Below are 23,983 nucleotides of genomic sequence, written 5' to 3' on the forward strand. Positions count from 1 at the left end.
AGAAAAATTATTAGTAATGCATGATTGATTCAAACAGCATAAATATAATACATGATTTGACTAATAATTATTATGTATAACTACTAATGATTAGAACACAAAAAGTAAAATTTATTAGAAACCAATGTCTTAATGAGATGGACTGGGGGCATGTATGGGACATTAATTAATGTTAAATTATTGCTTTGCTTGGCATCCAGGGTAAGGGATCATAGAGGGGGATAGGTGAGAGAAATGCTTCCCTTTGGTAAAGTGGAAGGAGGGCTACTGTGAAAATGGAAGTGAGGAAGGAGAACCGGCATGACTGAGGATGCCTTTTCAGGCAAATCAATCTTAAAGAGAGGTCCAATTCATGTCTGGACTGGAGCACGTCCTCCACCTTGGTTCATCCATCACTTCTTGTCTTCCAGACATTTGCCAAGTCTCTCATCAGCTGATGGAACATCCTTCCATTCTCAATAGTCATGGATTTATTCCCTTTTAGGTACACTTACCAGCCAGGAAGCAGATCCAGTTTTTATCATGAATGGATGTTGGATTTTGTCAAATACTTTTTCTGTGTCAAATGATGTGATTATATATGAGTTTTCTTCTTTAGTCTGTTGATATGTAGATTATAATGTAGATTACATTGATTGATTTTCAAATGTTGAACTAGCCATGCATACCTGGGATAAATCCTACTTGGTCAGGTTGTATATTTTAAAAAATACATTGTTGGATTTGATTTGCTACTACAGTTGACCTTCAATAACCATGGGTTCTGCATCTGTAAATTCAACCAACCTCAGATCAAAAATATTTAGAAAATAACAATACAACAGTAAAAAATAATACAAATAAACCAATACAGTATAATAACTATTTACATAGAATTTACACTGCATTAGGTGTTACAGTCATGAGCCACATAATAACATTTCAATCAATGACAGACTGCATATACAATGATGGTCCCAGAAGATTATAATTCCACATTTTTCCTGTACCTTTTCTATATTTACCAACATAAATACTTCCCATTGGGTCAAAATTGCCTACAATATTCAGTACAGTAACCTGCTCTACAGGTTTATAGCCTAGGAGCAATAGACAATATCATAGAGCCCAGGCATGCATAGTAAGCTATACCATCGGGGTTTGTTTAAGTACATGCTATGATGTTTATACAATGACAAAATCATTTAACAACACATTGCTCAGAGCATATCACCGTTGCTAAGCGATGTATGACTACATAGGTAATCTAGAGATGATTTAAAGTATACAGCAGGATGTGCATAGGTTACATGCAAATATGGCACCATTTTATATAAGGGACTTGAGCATATGTAGATTTCGGTATCTGCAGGATCTTCAAGTGAATCTCCCATAGGTAGCAAGGAAGGACAGTATTTTGTTGAGGATTTCTGTCTGTCATTTTCTTTTAGTGTACTGTCTGTCTAGTTTTGATATCAGAGTAATACTGGTCTCATGAAATGAGTAAAGAAGTATTAATATTTTCTCTTCTTGCATTCTCTGGAAAAGATTGCATAAAATTGGTGTTAATTCTTCTCAAAATGCATGGTAGATTTCCTCAGTGAAGCCATCTGGGTTTGGAGATTTCTTTTTCCAGAGTATTTTAATGATGAGTTCACTTTTTCCAGAGTGTTTTAATGATGAGTTCTATTTTTTTAATGGTTATAGGACTATTCTATTTCATCTTGTTTGAGCTTCAGTAGTTTATAGTTTTTAAGATTTGGTCCATTTCTCCTAAAGTTGAATTTATAAATATAAATGTGTTCATATATTCCCTTATTATTCTTTTAATGGCTTTTAATTTTCTACAGACTAGCTTCTGGTTCTATACATACTTCTAGTTTCAGTGCCATGGGGTATGTTCATAGTACAACACAAACTTTGGCCCTTTGTGTTATAATGCTGGGAGAGGCAGACAATGAGTTGTAGGAGTATTCCCAGAAGCTATTCCTCCATCAGGATGGTTAGCAATAAAATACTGCACACAGGAGTGACTGTGGATCACATAAATATCCTCCACTGTAATGACATCCCATTTCATGACTGATACTGGTAATTTGTGTCTTCTCCCTTTTAATTTTGTGAAGCTTGCTAAAGGTTTATAAACCAGCTTTACGTTTCATTAATTTTTCCCTATTGTTTTCCTTTTCTGCATTTATTTTTATTGTTTCCATCCTTCTTCTTGTTTGGATTTATTTTGCTTTTCTTTTTTTCTTGAGGTAGGAACTTAGATTATTATTATTTGATACCTTTTCATGTAATCTTTTCCTCTTTTCTAATGTAATCATGTAGTGCAAGAAATTTCCCTCTCAGCACTGCTTTAGCTTAATGCCACAAATTTTGATATGTTGTATTTACATTTTCATTCACTTCTGTGTATTTTGTAAAAATTTCCTTTGAGATTTCCTCTTTAACCAGTTATTATTTGGAAGTATACTGCTTAATTTTGAAGTGTTTAGAGATTTTCCTGTTGCCTTTCTCTCATTGATTACTAATTCAGTTTCATTATGGCAGAGATCATATTCTGCATGGTTTGTTTTCTAGTCCAGGATGTGGTCTATCATGGGTGCTTGGGAAAAAAGTGCATGCTACTCTTTGGAGTGTTCTATTAAGGTCAGTTAGACCATATTGGTTGATTGTGTTGTTCAGGTCTTCTATATCTTTGCTGATTTTCTGACTAGTAGTTCTATCAGTTGCTGAAAGGAGGAATTTGAAGCCTTAACTGTAATTTCACAGATCCATGTATACCGATCCATGTTTTTGATGTTTTATAAGACATCAAATTTAGAGTCTCTGTTTAAGAAAAAATAATACAAAAATAATACACAAATTTAGGTGAGAAAGTGAATATTTCTTTAAAATGATAAAATAAATCACAACAAATTATAAATTTTAGAATGCTGATAAAAAATCCACAAGCATCATAAATCTGGAAAAATAATATTAATATAATATGTGCATTATTTTACTACTTGACATATTTCTGTACTTTTGTTCTACATTTTCTATCTGGATGTTCTTTAATTGGGTCTTCATATGACAGTGATTTTGTTTTATCATGTAAACAGATTGAGTAGAAAGATAATTCAGTCTTTCTTCTAACATGGTTGATCAAACATTTTTTATTATTGATAGCTTAGTTTTTTTTTTCTGCTTGATAGTTTCTTATTAGTTTTGGTGTCAGAGTAATACTGGCCTCATGAGGTGACCAAAGAGGTATTTCCTCATCTTGTGACTGTGATGGCTTGTGATTTTTTAAGATTTTAATCTCATTTGGGGAAAATTCTTTCAGGTTTCTTTTCCATATAAGCTATAAAATTGGAAGAATTTTCTACAGACTGGCTTCTGGCTCTATGCATACTTCTAGTTCTGGTGCCATGGGATGTGTTCATGTTACAACACAAATTCTGGCCCTTTGTGTTATAATGTTGGGAGAGTCAGACAATGAGTTGTGGGAGTATTCCCAGAAGCTATTCCTCCACCAGGATGGTTAGCAATAAGATACTGCATGCACAAGTGACTATGAATCACTTAAATATCCTCCAATGAAATTCAAATAAGTTATATCCCAAACTCGACTTCCCCTTAGCTGGATCCCAAAACTACACAGCAGCTACTCCAATACAACCTGACACCAAGAGAACTGTGGCAGAGGATAAGTTAGAGTACAAAGAGATAATATCCTTAACCAATTGTGGTCGAGATATATTACTTTTGTAGATTTTACAAAAACTTATGGACATATTGCTAAGCCATCTTCCAGGACCTTGAAAAGTGTCCACGTAAGTGAAAGTCCTTGAGGCTTAACATTCATTCATTTCAACACAAATTAAACTTTGCTACTGACACTTCAGTGGAATGTACAGAGAGAAGGGAAGTAAACACTTATACTTAGCCCACCACCTTGAAGCAGGGCTTTGGATGTCTTTTTGGATTTTTTTAACTTTTTATTATGAAAATTTCCAAGCATATTCAAAAGTAGTAAGAATGATATAAGAAATACTCACGGTACTCATAATCCAGCTTCTAAAATTATCAGACTTTGCTGACCTTGTTTGTTTGGATGTTTTCAGTTTAAGAAATTGTGGGGGATGGAGACAAAGATGAATAAGACATGGTCTATGCCCTTATGTATGTAGCTAGTGAGGAAGACAAGGCATGAGCCCAACAGACAACAACAGCACACTACCCAAAGGAGAAATATAGGCCATGGAAGGAGAGACATCCTATAGCCAGGGATGGCCGGTAAGGGCTTCAAGGAAGAAATAGGCTATTTTGGAAAGCTGAGGCAGAACTGGGATATCTGAAATACATATTTTCTGGGATTTTACACTTGAGTTTCTCTTGGCTTTTGGGAAATAGTCCAACCTCCTTGCTGTTTATCTAGACCTCTAACCAGATACTCAGGTTCATTCAGATTTAAATAACATTTATTGAGTGCTTGCCAGGTATAATAGTTAATTTTATGTGTCATCTTTCCTGGGCTAAGAGATGCTCAGATATGTGCTAAAACATTATTTCTGGGCGTGTCTGTGAGAGTGTCTCCAGAAGAGATTAGCATTTGAATTGACAGACTGAATAAAGAAGGCTGCCCTCACTGATGCTAGTGGTCATCTTCTCCTGCCCTTGAACATTGGCACTGCTGGTTTTTTGAGCTTTCAGTCTCAGATCAGGACTTATACTATCGGCCCCCACCAATTCTCAGGCTTTTGGACTCAGAATGAACTACACCACCAGCTTTCCAGGTTCTCTAGCTTGCACACAGCAGATTGTGGGACTTCTCAGTCTCTACATCAGTATGAGCCAATTCCTATAATAAATCTCCTCATATATGTGTATATATATACACATATATAAGGATATATGTGTATCTCCTGTTGATTCTGTTTCTCTGGGGAACCCTAAATAATAACCCCACACCAGGTGCTAGTCATTTTCACGTGCACTATTTCATTTAATCCTCACAGGCCTGAGATAGATATTATCATCCCCATTTCTCTGGATCCAGAGAGGCAACTTGCATAAGGCTACACAGATAGAAGACATAACCAAAGCCCAGGAATTCTGCTCTCAATTCAAGCGTTCTTAAAGTCATTATCTACATCTGCATGGTACTTTTCTTAAATTTTCTAAGTACTTCTGCATTTTATAACCCTTCATTGCCTCCAAGTCACTACATGGTAAAATTAATGGTAACAGTCCTTACTCCACCATTTACCATTCTCTAAAAACCAGTCTTAGTTTTCCTTCAACTTTATCTTCCATTTGCAAGACTGCATCTGAACTCTCTTTCTGTATTTAGGAAATTGCCCTCCGCATGAACCGCATGAGAACCCACCTCTCACTACGAAAACTGAAAGTCCATACACTCATTTTCCTAGCCTCTCTATCAATTAGAGCTGTGCTGTCAAATATGGTAGCCACTGGCCACATGGGGCCATTGAGCACTTGAAGTGTGTCTAGTGTCACATGTTGGAATAATAATATTTTGGATATATTGGGTTAAATAAAATATATTATTAAAATTGGCTTCACCTGGCTTTTGTTTAACCTTTCTTAATGTGGCCACTAGAAAATTTAAAATTATGTTTGGACTTGCATTATATTTCTGTTGGCCAGCATGCAGCCGTATGACTGGGTTGTGTCAATCATTTGCCCCTATTCCAGGCTTGAGGTTGGAAGGTAGCATTTGAGGATGAAATGATCCTTCATTCTGCTGAGAGTGGTTGTGGTGATAGTAACTGTATCTAGTTTCCAGGGGCAGCTGTTGCATCATCCAGTGTTTGGGTCAAGTGGTACTGGCAGTGCCAGTTTGGTATCTGTATCCAGCAGTTGCTACAGTGATGGCTACTTGGGACTTTTGGGCATAATGTTGAGTGTTGCTCCTGAAGATCCTGTAGGTGTCCAATATCCTTCTAATGAATTCCTTTTGTGCTAAGGCCCTTCATGAAGTTTCCCTCTCCACACAAAAATAGTGAATAGGATCCAAACCACGCCCTTGGCAGTTGGTCCATACTAGTTATCTTATCATAGCAAAGTGTTTTGTCTTCTCAGCTAGACTGAAATTCTCTGTGGCAGAAATCCTGTCTTTTACATAATTGTTTTTTAGTATCTGTCAGACCTTCTTGGTCACAGCATCACTAGAGGAATACTTGTTAGTTATCACTGAAGATCTCTGAAGTGATCAGGGCAGCTATCATTATCCCTGTTCGTGCAGATGAGGAAACTGTTGCTCTGTGACTAACCTCAAGTTTTGCAGCTGGTCTGTGGCCACATTGGGGCAGTAGCTTATGCCTCCTCACTGCCTGTCCCCATTTCTTTCCTCTATTTCAGGCCCTGCCATAAACATAAAATGCTGTGTTAATTTCCTAGGGCTGCTGTTTGGGTGGCTCAAAACAATAGAAATTTATTGACTCACAGTTTTGAAGGCTCTAAGTCTGAAATCAAGGCATGGGCAGGGCCATGTTCCCCTGAAACAAGTAGGAAAATCCTTACATGCTTCCTCCTAGCTTCTGATGGTTTGCTGACAATCTTTGCCATTCCTTAGCTTGTAGCTGCATAACTCCAATCTCTGCCTTTGTCTACACATGGTGTTCTCTCTTTCTGTCTCTGTCTTCACAGGTTATCTTCTTATAAGGACAACAGTCATGTTGGGTTACTTTACCTACTGCAATGTGACATCATTTAACTTAATTCTATCTGCAATGACCCTATTTTTAAATAAGGTCACATTCTTTGTACTGAAAATCAAGACTTCAACCTATCTTTTGTGGGGTAATGCAATTCAACCCATAATTCTTATGGTAACCATAAGAGAAGCAAATACCATAGAGCCTGAAGACATTGTATTGTTTCCAGAATTTAGTCCAAGAATTACACCGCAGTGAGGTAGAAGGTAGGGGAGTCTTTTCAGGTATATATTACCACCTATTACTTTGTTTGCATATGGACTGATTGGGTTTGGTTGAAGACCATATATTATCATGAGTTTAGTTTATCTCATATAAGGACTGAATGGCTCCCCCAAATGAGATACCAACCCTATCCTTTCTAGCAGATCTCCCCAGCCATCTCGTTTAGAGCGAGAGCTAGTCATATAGTAAAGAAGCTAACCAGAGGATGCAGCTAGCATTTAGGATACGTGTCCAGGCCGGTATTTCATCTTTTCCTTTAATGATGATGTACATAACTTATTTTTAAAAGTATAAAATTAAAAAAAAAACATTAAAAGGAAAATGGTGAAATGAGCTCTGCTCCAGTACAAAAAAATAAAAATAACAGCAGTTTCCAATCATGCCCTTTGTTGAGGTTCTATACAAGAAGAGTAATATGATTGGGACTCTTAAATGGCAGTACCTGAAATCTCTAATGAAAGCCCACTAATGACACAGAGTAAAATCACCAAATAAATCTGTCTCCAAATCCTGCTTCCCTAGATGGGAAGAGCATGGGCTTTAGGGTTAGCACTATCCCTTAATGTGAGACCTTGGGCAAGTGACTTACTCTCTCTGAATTTACCCACGGGTAAAAATGAGGATAATTACCTAGCAGGGGTGTGGTGAGGATTAAGTATCTAGCATAGTGCATAGCACGTATAATAGGTATTCCATGACCTTAAAGCCTTCCTTCTCCCAGTCCTAAAAACACATGTAATACAATCTCTGCCCACTGCCCCACCATCACCCACCCTTCTCCATCCCATTCTCTCTCTCTCTCTCTTCCCCCAAGGTTCCTATTTATAAGCTAATTGAGGAGACATACATAATAGACATACATAAATAGAAAGTAACTTGCATTTAATTTTAAAAACTAGCAAGTGAAAAACTACGTAGAACACTACTAACTACTCAGATGCTGACAAACTTCCACATTCATTAATTTCACAGACATTTATTGAGTGACCACCCATGCCATGCATGGTGCTTGGTATTAGGTATTCATTTGTGAACAGAACATCTTTCCTCTTTTATGGAGTTCACTGTTTCATGGGGAAACAGTGAAGAAAGAGTAACTACATGATTTAAAAATATATCACATGTTATCAAAGAAATGTTAAGATGCAATGATGGAGAATAATGGGGAGTGGGGACAGTAGGAGGGAGATTTACTTAGGAAGGATGGGCTTTCTGAGGTGACATTTAAACTGAAACCTGAAATATAACATGAAGTTAGACATGTAAAGAACAAGAGGGAAGGTCTTCTAGGTAGTCAAAACAGCGTGGACAAAGCAGTGAGGCAGGCAAGAGCTGGAAGTGTTTGAGGAGGAGCAGTTGGGGGCAGTGTCAACAAGTAGAGGGGCCACTTGGAACAAAATCCAACTGTTACCATGACCCCAAGGCCCTACCTGATTTGGCCACTCTTACCCCCTAACTAAATCTTCTCCCACTGTCCATGCCACCTATTCTTTCTGTTCCTCTCACACCTTAGACTTATTCCCACCTCAGGTCTGTTTTGCTGTTCCCTCTGTCTGAAAGATTCTGTCCACAGATCTTCCCATGGCTCCTGGAATCCTGTGGATCAGTCTGGCGTCAGATCAAATGTCACCTCTAGAGTGAGATCGTTAATCACTGCGCCTCACTCTTTACCATCTCTCCGTGGTTTGCTCTCTTCCTATCCCTTATCACCATCAAATATTATTTTGTTGACTTATTTTAATCTTTTATTGTCTATTCTTTCCCACTAGGATGTAAGCTCCAAGAGTTTACATTCCTTATTGCCGCAAACCTAGAGCCTGTAACGGTATCTAGTATATAAAAGAAACCCAAGCGATATTGTTTGTTTAATCAATGTTGAATGAAATTAAGCTGCAGAGGTAATGCAAGGTAAAGAACTGATCAAACTGCAAGAGACAAAGAGGGAGGATTTCCCGGAAAGAGGTATGTTTTGAATTAAAACTGGTGAAGTGAGGGGAAGCAGAGAGAGCAGCTACAAAACCAGAACTTGTTCATCTTCGTTTTTCCACTAGATTATGAGTTCCTTTAGGGCTGGTGCCGAGTTTTATTCATCTTTCTATCATTACAGCCTAGCCCAGGGTCTGGCACATAATAAGCGCTCAACAGATATTTGCAGAATAACTGTAGTGTGTCCAGAAGGATCTATTAATTGGGCTGCAGCACAGCTTAAGTAAAGCCAGCAGCTCCGATCGACTCAAAGAATTGGCTTCCGAAGCAGCAATGGCCGACGGTACTGGAGGGCGAAGTAAGACCCCACAGCGGGAGCGCAGAGCCAATGCGGCTGCGCATTACAGCGCCCTCGTCCCCGGGCCGTGGGACGCCAGCACTCTCCACGCACGCATGCGCATTGTATTCTTCCCACCTCCAACAAGATGGCGGAGGCCAAGTAGCGAAGGGGCGGGGTGTGGCCGCCGGAAACCCGGCCGCTGCTGGGGGGAACCTGCGGGCGAAGGCCCGGGAGCAGCGGGCCGAGTCTGGCGCGATGCTGTTCCCGGGAAGCGTTGTTGGCAATTGGTGAGGAAGGTGAAGCACAGAGTTGCCTTCTCGGGCCCCCGGCACCCCCTATGTACGCCTCCCTGGGCTCGGGTCCGGTCGCCGCATTGCCCGCTTCTGTACCACCCTCAACTCTCGGCTCCTGGAGCTCCGGCGGCGGCAGGGGCTGTGTCCAGCAGGAGAGGAAGAGCGCAGGCGGCGCCCGTACTTCTGGCCGCGGGGCGAGCGTCTGGCAGGTGAGTGAGGCTGCAAGCACTGGCGTTTCCTTTCTCGGCTTTGCCCTGCCGCTGCTTGGGACCCTACGGTACTCGGCCCGACTCTGCGGCTTTCTTGTCTCCACGTTCCCCCCCCTTTACCCCCCGCACCCCCATTCAGGCCTCCAGTTGGCCCTTGGCTTTGCTGGTCCTGCATTCTCACACAGTGAGTGGGGGTCGCGGCGCCCGCCGCCCTCCGCCTTTCCTGGCTCCTGAGGAAGCTTCCCCCCCGCAAGCGGTGCCCGGTTCGCGTTAGGTGGGTGGGTCGTCGGCCTCTCCTATTTTAGTCGCTTCCCCATCTTCCTCCTTTCGACCTTGCTTCCTCTGAAAGTTTTTAACTCTCTGCCTGGGAAGATTACCCGATAGCAGGGCATGTGGAGTTACAAAGAAAAGACTGTTATCCAGAGGCCAGTGAGTGGGGTTTTTTTCACTTTGTTGAGAGAATCGAGTTCCCAGAAGACTGGGATGGTTTAGAGGAGTCTGACTTCTTGAGCCACCGAACTTCTGCAGAGTAGAGGGATGGTGCTTACGATGGCAAATGATTGTTCAAAATCATTCATCTCTTTCGGCTGTAGTAAATCTTTGGTTTCTGAGGCGAGGGCATAAGTTTTCTAGATCTAGTGAAAGAATTGGGAAGTGTTATGTTCGTTTTAAAAAAGGAGACCTTGCACTGTAAGACATCGTGCAATGGCACAAGAATGGATAAGTAATGTAACTCTTTTATTCAATGTTAGCTTAAATTGCCCACTGAAGTTTTAGAATTCCATATTGTACAGGCCCTTTGTTTTATTTAGAAAGGACTAAAATGGAGAAAAGCTTTCTTAAGCTCAAAACTTCTCAAATTACTTGTATTCTCAATTGTTGGTACTGCTACACAATCCTTAGAGTACTTGATATTTTCTATAAAATTTAGGCTTGTGCCAGGCTCAGTTCTCCCTCCTTTACTACTGGGGCAAGGGTCGTCAGAATTACTGGTATAAAAAACTGTCCTGAATAACATGGTAGCTTGCCAGAGTTTACATGTGAAAACCGCAGAATCAAAGTGGTAGGTGAAAGAAGTGGCCATGGCTAATACTCCCATCTTTCCTTGCAGTAGGATAATGTGTCAAAAGCCCCAAAATTGTAGAAGTGGGATTAAAATTATAAGTGATAGCCAGCTTGCCCTTTGAGATTGCAAATGGGTGGGACTTTTTAATTAACACTAAATTGAGCAATGTCATTTTCTTGAAGCTAAGCTAGGTGCTCTCCAAAGTTATTAAGCACAAACTATTTTTGCCCTATTAGAATTGTATGCTAAAAGTCTTTAACATGTGAGTTATAATTGGCCTGACAGATTTGTTTACTTTTTGTTCTGCCTCATGACACATAATCTGCTTTTCCTTTTGCTGTAGACTTTTGACCTTTTAATGAATTTTTAAATTTTAGAGATAGAATTGTTTTGTTTGAAAGAAGGAGGAATATTTTCATGTTTGACTCTTATACGGGCTAGTTCATTCATTTATTGCTAGCTTTCACTTTTCTACAACCAAAGACTGCAGGTTTTCAGAGCTGGTTGTCTCTCAAATTCTGTTTTAGTTTGAAAGAATAGTAAGTAGCAAAGTAGGGGCTGCTGTGCCCTACTGAGCCCAATCAGTGGCTCACTGCCTTTGGTAAAATGATTTGAAGCTCTGTGTCAAAAAACATCTCTGACCACAAATTCTCTTTAAAGTGTCTCAGTATTCCACTCTTATGGAACTTTTTTTTTTCCTGTCTCTCTCAGTTTCTCCTTATGAATCCTCTTTGTCTCCTTATGAATCCTCTTTGTCTCTCTATTCATCCAACCCATTAGCCTACTGCTGATTTCATTTGCCTCCCTGTGTAAACAGGATCCCATGGTCAGCTTTTATATATATCTATCTTATGGATGGCCTAGAGTTCTCCACTTTCTGTTGACTTATCTTTCTAGTCTCTGATCCTGAATAAACCTCATCACTAGCTTTGTCAGTTTGACCCTTGAAATCCTGAGGAATGCTAGAGACAGCTATATAAGGATATTGGTTACTTTTCATGCCAGTTGGTGCTCTCTGCTGGATCTTTAGTGTTGTGTTCCTTTTTGTCTCATTTCCTAAATGTTTTTATAGCAAATAACTGGATCTCTTCCTTTACTGGGAAAAATCTCAACCATCTGAGGTATATTCCCTCTACTTCCCTCTTTTGGTCTCATTATCATCTTATTTACTAATATCTCTGCGGAAGAAATGTCCTTCCTTCCTTTCTAGAGCAACCCCTTCCAGATGTGTCCATGATCATCCCTTCCCATCTTTCTTTCTCTAGAAACTGTCCATTATTATTTCTTGTCCTTCTCCTTCAGTCTCTCCCTCTCTAGCCTACATACATGCTTATATCTTGTCCAGGGCTGCCAAATACAAGTGCTGTACGCTACTCAACTCTAGGAGGCCATTCTGAATTTCGAGTCTGCTGTGACACTGTATTTTTATTCTTTTCCTTAAAGATTGATTATTTCATCCCAAGAGTTTGATACAGTAGGAAGAACACTGACTTTTGAGCCAGATAGATCTTTTGATCTTGGTTTGAAGTCTTTTAAAACCACTTAGTAGCTATGTGGTTTGGGCATGTTATTTATTCACACTCTGTTCTGTGAAGTAGGATGTTATACTTACCTCACAGGTGGTAAATGAAGGAATTAACACATGTTAAATATCCGTCCAAGTGTTTGGTACACTGTGGCCTAGAATTCTTCTTTCCTTTGAACTCTGACTTACTTTACCATTTTACCACTGTACTTGATGTTTTAAAAGTCACTCATGGCCTCCTAATCTCCAAAGCCAGTGACCTTCCCCAGTCCCTTGGTTTCTTTAGGCCATTTGTGAAATATACTCCATTCTATAGTAATAATACAATATAGTAATAATACGATAATTACATTCTATAGTAATAATATAGTAACCACTTCTTGGTTTTTCTGCATTGTACTTCTTAATTCCCTATTTCTCTGAAAATTTCTTCGCATTTTTGACACTGTCTCAACTTCATTTTTCCCCCTAAACATAGCTGTTGCCTGTATCAGTTAGCCTGCAAATGGTAAACAAAAGGAACATTTAAAAACAAAAGGAACATTTTGGCCCATGTAATTGGCAAGTGCATGGATAGAATTGGTTTGAAGAGTGGTTTATTCAGAGGTCGTATCATTAGGGCTGAGATCCCATTTCTCTGCTGTCCTCTCAGCATTGTCCTCCTGTTTGGGCTTTATGCTCACGCTGGCTTTCCTCCTAATAAAAAGATCACTACCAGCAATGTTCATGTTATAGCTTTCTTCATTTACTTCCGAAGCAAGAGAGAAGGCTTCTCTTCTCCTAGCCTTTTCCCAAGAGTCCTAAGCTCTACTTTGATTAAACAAACATAGAAGATCATGCTGCCAGGCCTGTAACAATATCTTTGTCCAGAGGGATGGAATTAATATGTGTCCTGGCCAGCGGAGTGATTCCTGTCTGAAAATAAGGACTGCAAGACAATGCAGGGAGGTGGAATGGATCCTAGTGAGATAACCGTGTTCTCAAGGTTCTGTATGCTTTTCATTGTGGGTTCTTCTGGCGATTGTAACCTTTATGACATAAATCCTCATTTCTGTGTGGATGTTTCTCGGTTCTGTAACTCTACTTCCCATTTCCACTACTTGGTGTATATCTCTTATACGTACTGCCATTAAGTTTAACTCATACTCCACCTACCCTCACCTACTGTGTTTGTATGTTCATGTGCGTATTTGTATTCCTCTTCCTCCTGGTTTCTCTTTTCTAACTATCTTTCTCTCAACCACTCAATCTTGAAACCCTGCAATCATCTTGGTTCTTCTCCCACTGTCTATCACTTGCCAGATCTTAAATACATCTTGCAATAGTTAAGTCCCAAGTTACATAATCCCCAACTAACTGATTTAAACAGTATCACACATAAAAAGACATGAAGAATTAGAGGATTCCATGGTTAGTCAATTTAGCTGCACAATCATGTTATCAAGGATCCAGGTGCTTTCCGTCTTTGCTCGGCTGTCCTTAGTGTGCTGACGTTTGGGCTCAGACTTGACCCATCATGGTTGCAGATGGCTCTTTCTGCTCCAGGCATCACATTCTCACACGGCTACCAAAGACAGGTAGAAGTTTGTCCTCTCATCTCTTGATTAGGCAAGTAAATCTTTCAGAGAAGCCTCATTTCAGATGTCCATCTTGGCATGCCCATGCCTTGGTTGCAAGAAGGCTGGGGAAAACCAGTAAGTGGCATTTCAGTCTAGGAAGAGGGTAGGCAGATGGCTGAAGAGAAAGTTAACAGTGTCGGTGACAGTATTGTGTGGAGACATTTAAGAATTTTTAGACACTGGTAGCAAACTTAAAGCACTGTTTACTCCAAGAGTTGATGTAAGCTATACGTAGGATTTTGCCCAGTCATTTAGGTAGTCATAGATGACTGGTTAAAAATGGATTATTATGTAAAATTACAATATTGAGCGGTATATCCTAGTTCTTTTAAGATTGATGTTAAATATATTTAAGCATACCTGGTGGAGCCACTGTGAGAAACAGGCATATATAACAACTATTATGAAATAGAGTGTGGTTTCCCTTGGGGATAGGAGAAGTTGGAAATACTATATGGGGTCACTTTTGGTTGTCACAGTGCCTGTGAAGTCCTACTGATAATGAGTGGATAGAGGTCTTGAAACACTAAGCATCCTGTGACGTTTGAAAACAAACACAAAACAAAGAATTGTCCCTTAAAAAAATACCAGTAGTTCTGCTACACACAAACACACTGAAATTAGTGAAAGCTTTGCCTTTTGAAAGAATTCACTGAGATTCATCCGTGTTCTTATATTGCAAGTGACAGAAAACAAAATTCAGACTGGCTTTAAACAAAAAGGGAATGATTACATCTTGTAGTTAAACTTAAGCTCGGGCTTTACCCAGTGGCTCACAGGAAATCATCAAGGACTTGGCTCAATTTCTCTATGATTCGTTCTGCTCTGTCATTCCCTTGTTTTGGTTTTATTCTTGGGGCTAGCTTATCTCATGGTAGTAAATTAGTGTAGCACTTTCAGACTTAATACCCTCATTTCACATATAAAGTAAAATGAAAAATATCTTTTGTATTTGATGTTGCAAGTATTTGTTGAGTATCACCACTGAAACCTTCCTAAAAACCCCTTAAAAAGTGTATCAGCTCCTCTATCATGCTACAACTTTACAATCTATATGCCTTTATTATATATCTTACTCTGTGAGTATTATTTTTCTGTCTCATGCATTACTCTTTGTTGTCTTATGCATTACTCTACTTTGTCTTAATTATCTTTGTATTCTTCATTTCTAAATGTCTAGGATACTCTTTGGTTTAGTGGTGTACGGAAACCATTTATGGGAAGAATTAATAAATAATTTTGTACCTAACGTAGAAAGGAAGGTTATGGAAAGGGGCAGAGAAATATAAGAAGGCCCCATTCCTTCATCAGTTGTTAGTGAATCCTGAATTATGTACATTGTATTCCTTTTACCATTAAAGCATGTATATGATGCTTTTGTGATTATAGAGTATGAATTCATTTGAAAGCCTTACTGAATTCTAGTAGTGTTTTTGTCATTATTTTCTCAACAAAACTAAAAGCAATTATTCATTTAACAAATAATTTTTGAGGGCCTGCTGGGTGCAAATAGTGTGGCAACAATAGTGAGCAAAACAGAGCCTGTGTTCTCTTTCTTAGAGCTTAAATTTTAGTGGGGGACATAGTAAACATTATACATGTACACACACAGACACAAATAATATCAGGTAATATATAGACTTTGAAATATAATAAAATAAGTTCAGGGGATAAAGAATGTCAGGAGATGCTACTTTAGATAATTTGATAAAGGAAGGACTTTTCAAGAGGCCCTTTAAGCTGAGAGGCCCAAATGAATGAAGTGATGGAGCCATGAACTATGTTCATAAGTGAGATGGCTTGGCCTGTCCTTGTCAGGATTTGAAATCAATGTTATGCTGCCTCATAAAATGAGCTGACCCTCATTTTCTGTTCTGGAAGAGTTTGTACACAACTGGAATGATTTCTTCTTTAAATGTTTGTTATAACATGGCAGAGAAACCATCTGGGCTGGGAGTTTTGCTTTTGGAAAGGTTTTATTTTTTTAATTGATGCATAATATTTGTATATATTTATGGGGTACATGTAATATTTGGATGCATGCATAGAATGTGTGATGATCAAGTCAAGGTATTAAGACTATCCATCACCTCCAGCATTTATCATTTCTTTGTGTTGGGAGGAAAGGTTTTTTAATTATTAATTCAATTTCTCATTTTTAAGCCAATTCAAGTTTTCAGTCTTGTGAATATTTTGGTAATTTTTCTGCTAAGGATTTGTCCTTTTCATTTAAGTTTTTTAATTTACTAGTATAAAGTCGTTTATAATAAACATTCTATTGTCCTTTCAATGGCTACGGGAAAGGGTTCCGTATCTCACATAGGTTACTCGTACCTTCTCTTTTTCCTTATCAGTCTCACCAGAGATGTAGTAGTCTTTTCAAAGAACAAAATTTTGAATTTTGCTGACCCTTGCTATTATAAGTTTATTTTCTTTTGCATTAATATCTGCTCTTTATTGCCTTCCTTCTACTTTTTTGGAATTTACTTTGTTCTTTTACTAACTTCTTTGTAGTTCATTACTTTTCAGTATTTCTTCCTTTTAAGCACTGGTTTAGCTAGCTATTTTTTATTTATTTATTTATTTATTTATTTTTTTCTGAAGACAGAGTCTCACTCTTTTTGCCCAGGCTAGCGTGCAATGGCCTCAGCCTAGCTCACAGCAACCTCAAACTTCTGGGCTCAACCGATCCTCCTGCCTCAGCCTCCCGAGTAGCTGGGACTACAGGCATGCACCACCATGCCCGACTAATTTTTTCTATATACTTTCAGTTGTCCAATTAATTTCTTTCTATTTTTAGTAGAGACGGGGTCTCGCTCTTGCTCAGGCTGGTCTCGAACTCCTGAGCTCAAACAATCCGCCTGCGTCAGCCTCCCAGAGTGCTAGGATTACAGGCATGAGCCACCGCACCCAGCCTAGCTAGCTATATTACTAGTTCAAGCATGTAGTGTTTTTTGGTATGTAGTATTTTTTGGTATGTAGTATTTTTATAATTCACTTCTAAATGTTTTCAGATTTTCATTATAATTTCTACTTTGACTTTTGCATTATTTGGCAGAATTATATTCTTGATTTCTAAACACATGAAGATGTTCTGGTTATTTGTTTTTAATTTCTAACATTACGGTATAATCCAAGAACAAACTGTTTCAAAAGCCTGTTATTTCAGACTTTTAAAGTTTGAGATCTGTGTATGATGCAGTATATCATCTTTTTTATCTCTGCAGTTACTGAGTACAGTGTTCTGTATTTTTTCATTAGGTCATATCTGTTAATCCTGTATTTCAAATCTTAAGTATTATTAGTGGTCTTTTGTGTGCTTGTATCAATTACTGAAAAGGTGTGTTAAGATATTCCATTATGATTGTGGATTTAATTATTTCCCCTTATAGTTCTCTCAACTTTCAGTCTATATATATATGAGATTATGCTATTAGATGCATAATAGCTATAATCTCAGTGACTTAGCATTATGAAGTGTTCCTCTTCTATTGTGGTAGTACTTTTTGCATTAGGGTCTAGTTGGGATTAAGATAACAACACCAGCTTTCTTTTTATTATTGTTTGCATGGTATGTCTTTTTACATTCTTTTACTTCTAACCTTTCTATATTCTTATGGTTTAGATGGGTCTCTTGTGTGATATAGTTGAATTTAAATCTCTCATCTTATTATGTACTTTTCATTTGTGCTGTTAATTCTCTTTTCTCTCCTTTCTTGCCATTTAGATGAATTGACTCTTTTATCATTCTGATTTTTCCCCTCATTATTCGGAGGTTATGACATCTATTTCTCTTCTTTTGTTACTCTAGAAATTACAGTATACATCTTACAAAGTCTAATGTCAATCAATACCTTTATCCTCTTTCCAGATGATGCATTTTAATTCTACTTACTTGCAGCCCTACTCATATAGCATTATTGTTATGCCTTTTAATTCATTCTTATTTATTCCCTTTCTCCCTCGTTGTTGTTTTATACTGTCGATCTTCTATTTAGATTATGTTGTTACTGTCTTTTTACTTTTCTAGATCTTCCACTGAGGATGTAAATAATCTGAGATACACCCTTTAGAATTTCCTTTGGTCTGCCTGAAAATGTTTTTATTTTATCTCATTCTTGAAGGGTATTTTTGCTAGGTACAGAATTCTAAGTTAGCAGTTACTCTATTTTAGCACATTCTAAGTTGGTGGTTATTTTATTTCAGCACTCTCCATCACTATTCAGCTCTTTGTGTCTCTTTCTCCTTTTGCAATAATCTGTCATTTTCCTCTGGCTGCTTGTAGGACTTTTATCTTTGTCTTTGGCTTGCTTTTATTTTACTATGCTGTCATTAGGCCCAGGATTCTTTGGGCTTCATGAATGTGTGGATTGGTGTCTTTATCAGTTCTGGAAATTTCTTAGCCATTATTTTTTAAAATATTACCTCTGCTTCATATTCTCGCTTCTGTCCTTTTGGGACTCCAAAAGTACAATATACCCTCTTTTCTGGTTTATCCCTTCTTTTTATCTTCAAAGCTTCATTCTGGATGGTTTCTTCTGACTGATCTTCAGTTTACATTTTTTCACCTGTATCTAATCTGTTGTTAACTCATCCAGTAAATACTTAGGTTATTTTATTTTTTGGTACTAGAATTTTTATTTGTTTCTTTTTCAAATCTATGTCACTTTTTATAGTTTTCAGTTTTAAGCAAAAATATTTGTTTGACTTTTATCCTCTTGAATCTAGTAAGCCTAATTATTTTTCCAGTCTGTGCCTGATAATTTCAATGTCGCAAAGTCCCTATGGATTTTGATACAGTTATCTGTCGTACAAGTAATTTGATGTACGAGATGAAGTTAATCTTTCTCTGAAGAAGATTTTCATTTGCTATTGTCAAGTTCCTGGAGGTGGGAGACCATCTTAATCAAATTTCAAATCTTTAACTTTCCTTGGCCACCCAGACGACTTGAAACTGGTCTCAGTCCATGGTTTCCTCTGGTTCTTTCTTTTTGTTTTGTGTTTTGTTTTGAGACAGACCTTGTTCTTTGCCTCGGTTAGAGTGCAATGGTGTCATCATAGCTCACTGCAACCTCAAACTCCTGGGCTCAAATGATCCTCCTGCCTTAGCCACCTGAGTAGCTGGGTCTACAGGCGCACACCACCACACCAGCCTAATTTTTCTATTTTTTGTAGATACAGGGTCTCGCTCTTGCTCAGGCTGGTCTCAAACTCCCGGTCTCACGTGATCCTCCTGCATTGGCCTCCCAAAGTGCTAGGATTGAAGGTGTGAACCACCACACCCAGCCTTGGTTCCTTCTTACTTTTAGGGTGCAGCCCTTTAGAGTCTCAGCCCAAAGCCAAGGATGTTTTCACTGCATTCCTCACTGTTGGTTGGTTTCAGACTCTAACTTTGGTGTCCCACTTCTGCAGTGCAGGTAACAGACAACAAAGCTCAGCCTCTTAAATGTTGCATCTTGTTGACAAACACACAAAAGGCAAAAACTGAGATCACCTTTCTAGGTTCCTAATTTCTAGTGGATTTGAGCTGATTATTCATTCCTCATTATGTTGGTAGTTATTTGATGTTTTAAAGATTATTTGAATATCTTATGTAGCTTTTTAAATTGTCTTCAGAAGGGTAGTTGGTCTGAATTGCCTAGTCTGCTGTTTCTGCAAGTGGAAGTACAAATATTTCATTGACTGACTTGTTCAAGGATGACTTGACATTTCTACATTAGTCATTCCTGTGTGTTAAGTAAGGCCCCTTTATGGTATAAATGGGATACTTGGAAAAGGTAAAGATTAAGCTATCATTGCCTTTTAATACTTTGCAAAACCCCAGGGGGAGGATATTTTATTTGACTGGAGAAGTTAGAAATACTTGTAGTATATGAGTAGTACATTTGGGTAGGACTTGTCCTTCCTGTAAGCAAATAGAACATAATGTGAACATTTTTTTTTTTTTTTTTTTTTGAGACAGAATCTCACTCTGTTGCCCTGGCTTGAGTGCCGTGACATCAGCCTAGCTCACAGCAACCTCAAACTCCTCGGCTCAAATGATCCGCCCGCCGCGGCCTCCCAGAGTGCTAGGATTACAGGCGTGAGCCACCATGCCTGGCCATCAGTGTGAACATTTTTGACGTGAAGTTGTGTGGGGAGAGAGGCAGAATGCACTGAGCTGAGGAGGGATTGCAAATAAATTTTTCCTATAGTATTTTTGTTGGAAGTTGAGGTTCATTTTCAATAATAATTGTGACAGCTCTCTGTATGCTAAGTAGGTGTTGAGATTTTTTTCTATTTGTTTATTTTATGTCTCAGGGACAAAATGTGATTTTAAAAATCTTGCCCATATCTAATTAAAATTATATGTGTAGTTTGCATTTAAATTCTGAGATTAAATCTATTAAATATGGAGGTCAAATGCACAGGTTAGAAATTCTACTAGACAAACTAAGCCATAGTAGTCTTCACATAAATTGACATTCTTCTGTGGTTGGGAGGTGTTGAAAATTTAGTATAACATATCAATATATTTTTATTTTATAGATATTTGACTTAATGTTAGTCACAGCCATTAGTATGAAATGTCATCCATTTCTTCATGATTAAATTGATGTGTCAACAAAATACAAAACTAGCTTTTTGTAAGAAAACCTACAATTCCTGTGTTTGTTTACTTGATTTTTTTTCTCTCTGCAAAAAGAAAATGCTAAGTTGAAAATTCATATTAATTATAAATTCCTTTGCTTCCCTTCTATATTGGATTTAAATAGCTCTTTGTTTTAAATTTGCTCACTTGCCTTCAAAAAGCTGAAGAATGAAATGAGGCAGATAGAGAATATTAGAACTGGAAGAGACCCTAAATAGCATTAAGTCTCTCATGTTCCCTTCCATCCTACCCATCTTCTTTTTAAACATGTGAAAACAGAGGCCTAGGGAAAATCAGTGACTTGACTTGCCTAAAGTTTTACTGGACTAAAATCCAGATCTTTCCCTCTTCATAGTTTCTTGAGGTTCTTTTCAGCCATATGATGCCATTACCTATACAAGGCATAGCTAAGATGATGATTTATCTGTAACTTTTAATTATAAATTATTAATGCATCTCGATTATTCATACATTCATTACAAATGCAGTTAATTTTATATCCTAAATTCAATTTATGAGTCTAGTGTTTTAATTCCTTAAAGTCTACTGTCTGTAACTAAATTCAGAGGTATTGGCCTTTGACAGAAGCAGGGGTACTTGGGTAGGAGAAATATGAAGGAATTTTTCTCCATTAGCTTTTATATTTTCAGTGAAGTAGGTGTTCAACAGAGAGTGGTATAGATAGTAAAATAGGTCTGTTACAAGCTTGGGGAGACAAAAAAGGAATTTAGAGTGTGGCAACTCAACTTTCTAAGAACATAGGAGCCCTGCTAAGCAGTGTTGAATATCCTTTCATGTTTATGGTTGTGAATTTAAAGTGAAATCTGCCAGCCTTGTAACCTGATTTTTCTCCCTTCCTGTATAAGCATACAGGCGTGCAACCAGAGTCAGGATTTTACTAGGTAATAGAGGGAGAGAGGAGTAAGGGGTTTGAGTGTTTGAAAGAGAGTGGTTATTGTTGGGTCTAAAGAGCAAAGTGAAGATGAAAGTAATGGGTGGTGAAAATAACGAGATCATTTTTATTGGATTGGAGAACACAATAAGGTCAGAGGATGTTGAGTTTAGAGATAGTAGAATGAACTAGAGGGAAAGGAGGTACAGTTCAGACTGGAGATGTGTTATTGGGATTTTTGGTTAAGATTTTGGAGTTGATGCAGTTATCGATGATGACAAGGCCCTGAGTGGATCATGGAAGTGGGTGTTTGAAGGTGAAGAAGTTAAGGAACTAAGAAGCCAGAGTATCAGATGAGTAATCCACATAGACTTTGAAGTCACTGAGAGTGATAATGGGGGTAAGAATGGAGAGGAGTGCTGGGGGCAATAGAGGGTACATAGCTGAGTAGTGTGTCAGATCTTAACTGTTTAAGGAAGTAGGAGAAATGGTTTGGAAGTGGTGATTGGATGCAAGGAGCACATCTTTTGCCTCCCTCTAGGCTCCTTCAGGATCCTGTCTGATCTCCTGACCTATAGTGAGTGCTTGGATGTAAGAAAAAAAGTCCCCTCTTGAGAAAGCTGCAAAGAAAGTGGTATCATCACATTTCAACTAAGTAGGTAAAGACAATATTCATTGAAGAGCTTGAAGTTATAGGGGAGTTAGTTGATTAATTTATTGGTACAGTAATCTGTTGTATTTCTAGGACAGTAGTACTGAAGTAGTATACTGTTTGATTTTGTGAATTACATAAATTTCTATGCTATCATGGTAAATACTTTAAACACTATCAAACCTGTTATAGTGAAATTCAGATTTTCTTTTGTGGAAGGGGAAAACAAAGAAAATAGTAGTAGTTCAGAAATCCAAACATCTGCCATGGTCCAATAGGAATAATGTTGACTGTAATGATTATGTCCTCAGCCTTGCCCACAAAAGACCGTTTAATTCATATGTGGTATTAACTGCTGTATCTACCGTGTATAACATTGAATAATGCTATTTCTAGAGAAAAAATGTGTTCAGCTTCTGAATTTGGGATTTCAAGAACATTTCATCTTTTTGTTGCTCTGGAGTAAGATTTTTCCTTTTAACCTTTCCATTGCTACCCCTCCCTTACTTTTTGCCAGGCAATTAAAGTGGGACTTACCTACTTCTAAGCTACTCTAGAGGGCTCTAGTGAGGGTCAAGGGTTTAATGATTAGAAATGAGAATAGAATTCACATGTAAAAGAGAGCAAAGTTTCAGGAAGTTAGGGGATAAGGAACTATCAGAGGAATAGTTTGATCTTTTCTCCCTATCACTAATCCTAAAGCAAGCAAGCACAAAATGTTTTTAGAGTTTTATGGTCTCTTATTATTAGTAAAGATGGAAAAATAAATCAGAAATAAGCAGGCTATCCTGTGCTTGTTCTTTTTTTGCTTGTATTTTTAAAGGTGTACTCTTCATTCGCTCAATAAATTTAATTTCTGCTAGATAGCTGGGACAGGCCTTGTCTAGTTATGAAGATGAAGACAGAGCTCCTTGTTCAGAAGCTCCCAGTCTAATGGGGGGAAATAGAAGTTGAGTTGATAATTGATTTAAGTTCTATGGGAACATAGAGGGAAAAACACCTGGCTGCTTGGGATAGTTAGAGACAGGTTCACAAAATTGGGTATTGAAGTATGCGAGGTAGTTGATTCATATGCTACCAGTTTTTGAGTACTTACTTTGGACCAGGCACAACACTAGAATACTGTTGGTAATACAGTGATGATATACAAGACAAGAGCCTTTTCCTTAGGCAGCTTAGTGAGAAAAACCATTAAACAGGTAATTCCAAGTGTGTGGTAAATGAGATAGCTGGTAAGTGCAGGGACCTCTGGAAACATTGGAGTGGGGATAGGGGAAGATCTAACTCTGGCAAGGGGACTTAGGGAAGGCTTTTCGGACATGTCATCTAAACTGGGTCCTAAAATATGGGTCCACATTAGCTAGGTAAAAAAGCAGAGGAAAGAACCTTTCAGTAAATAAAATAGTGTGGGGCTGAGGAAAAGAAAATAAAAATAAAATTGTGTATGTGGTGAGTTGGTGGTGAAGAGCACAGGAGTCCAGGTGGTTGGAGTATAGCTGGAGTTGATGAGTGGGTAGCGGTAGGGATATACAGTGTGAAGGGCCCAGATCATAAAGGACCTTACATATAGTGCTGATGAGCTTGGACTTGTATTTTGTCATGATTTGAGTGCTATGGAAGGCAGAAAAGATTATCTTGAAGAGTCTTTCTAACAGCTGGCAATTATGGATTATTTTTGATAAGTATAGCTTAGGGCTGTTTTTTGTTAATGTAAAAGTAGTACAGGTAACTGTTAAAGATTAAAACAGTGAAAGAATGCCACTCAGTTCTACTCTCCAGAGGAAACCACTATTAAGTTTCTTGAGTATTTTTAAAAACATTTCAAGCAGCATATTTTTCTTAATACTTACTAGAATAGTGTTAGAAAAAAAACTATTTCAAGAGCAGAAGGAAAATCA

General features: G+C 38.2%; 1 protein-coding gene across 1 annotated transcript in view; it reads left to right on the forward strand.

Moving 5' to 3' along the window:
* The first annotated feature begins 9,318 nt into the window (after positions 1-9,318).
* Positions 9,319-23,983, forward strand: part of APC (adenomatous polyposis coli) — a 130,751-nt gene continuing 116,086 nt past the window's right edge. The window contains exon 1 of the mRNA XM_012659545.1: positions 9,319-9,700. The gene's annotated coding sequence lies outside the window, so the exon portion shown is untranslated. The remainder of the gene's footprint in view (positions 9,701-23,983) is intronic.

This window comes from Propithecus coquereli, unplaced genomic scaffold, assembly GCF_000956105.1.
Source record: "Propithecus coquereli isolate 6110/MARCELLA unplaced genomic scaffold, Pcoq_1.0 Scaffold62, whole genome shotgun sequence".
In the NCBI taxonomy this organism is placed as follows: domain Eukaryota; kingdom Metazoa; phylum Chordata; class Mammalia; order Primates; family Indriidae; genus Propithecus; species Propithecus coquereli.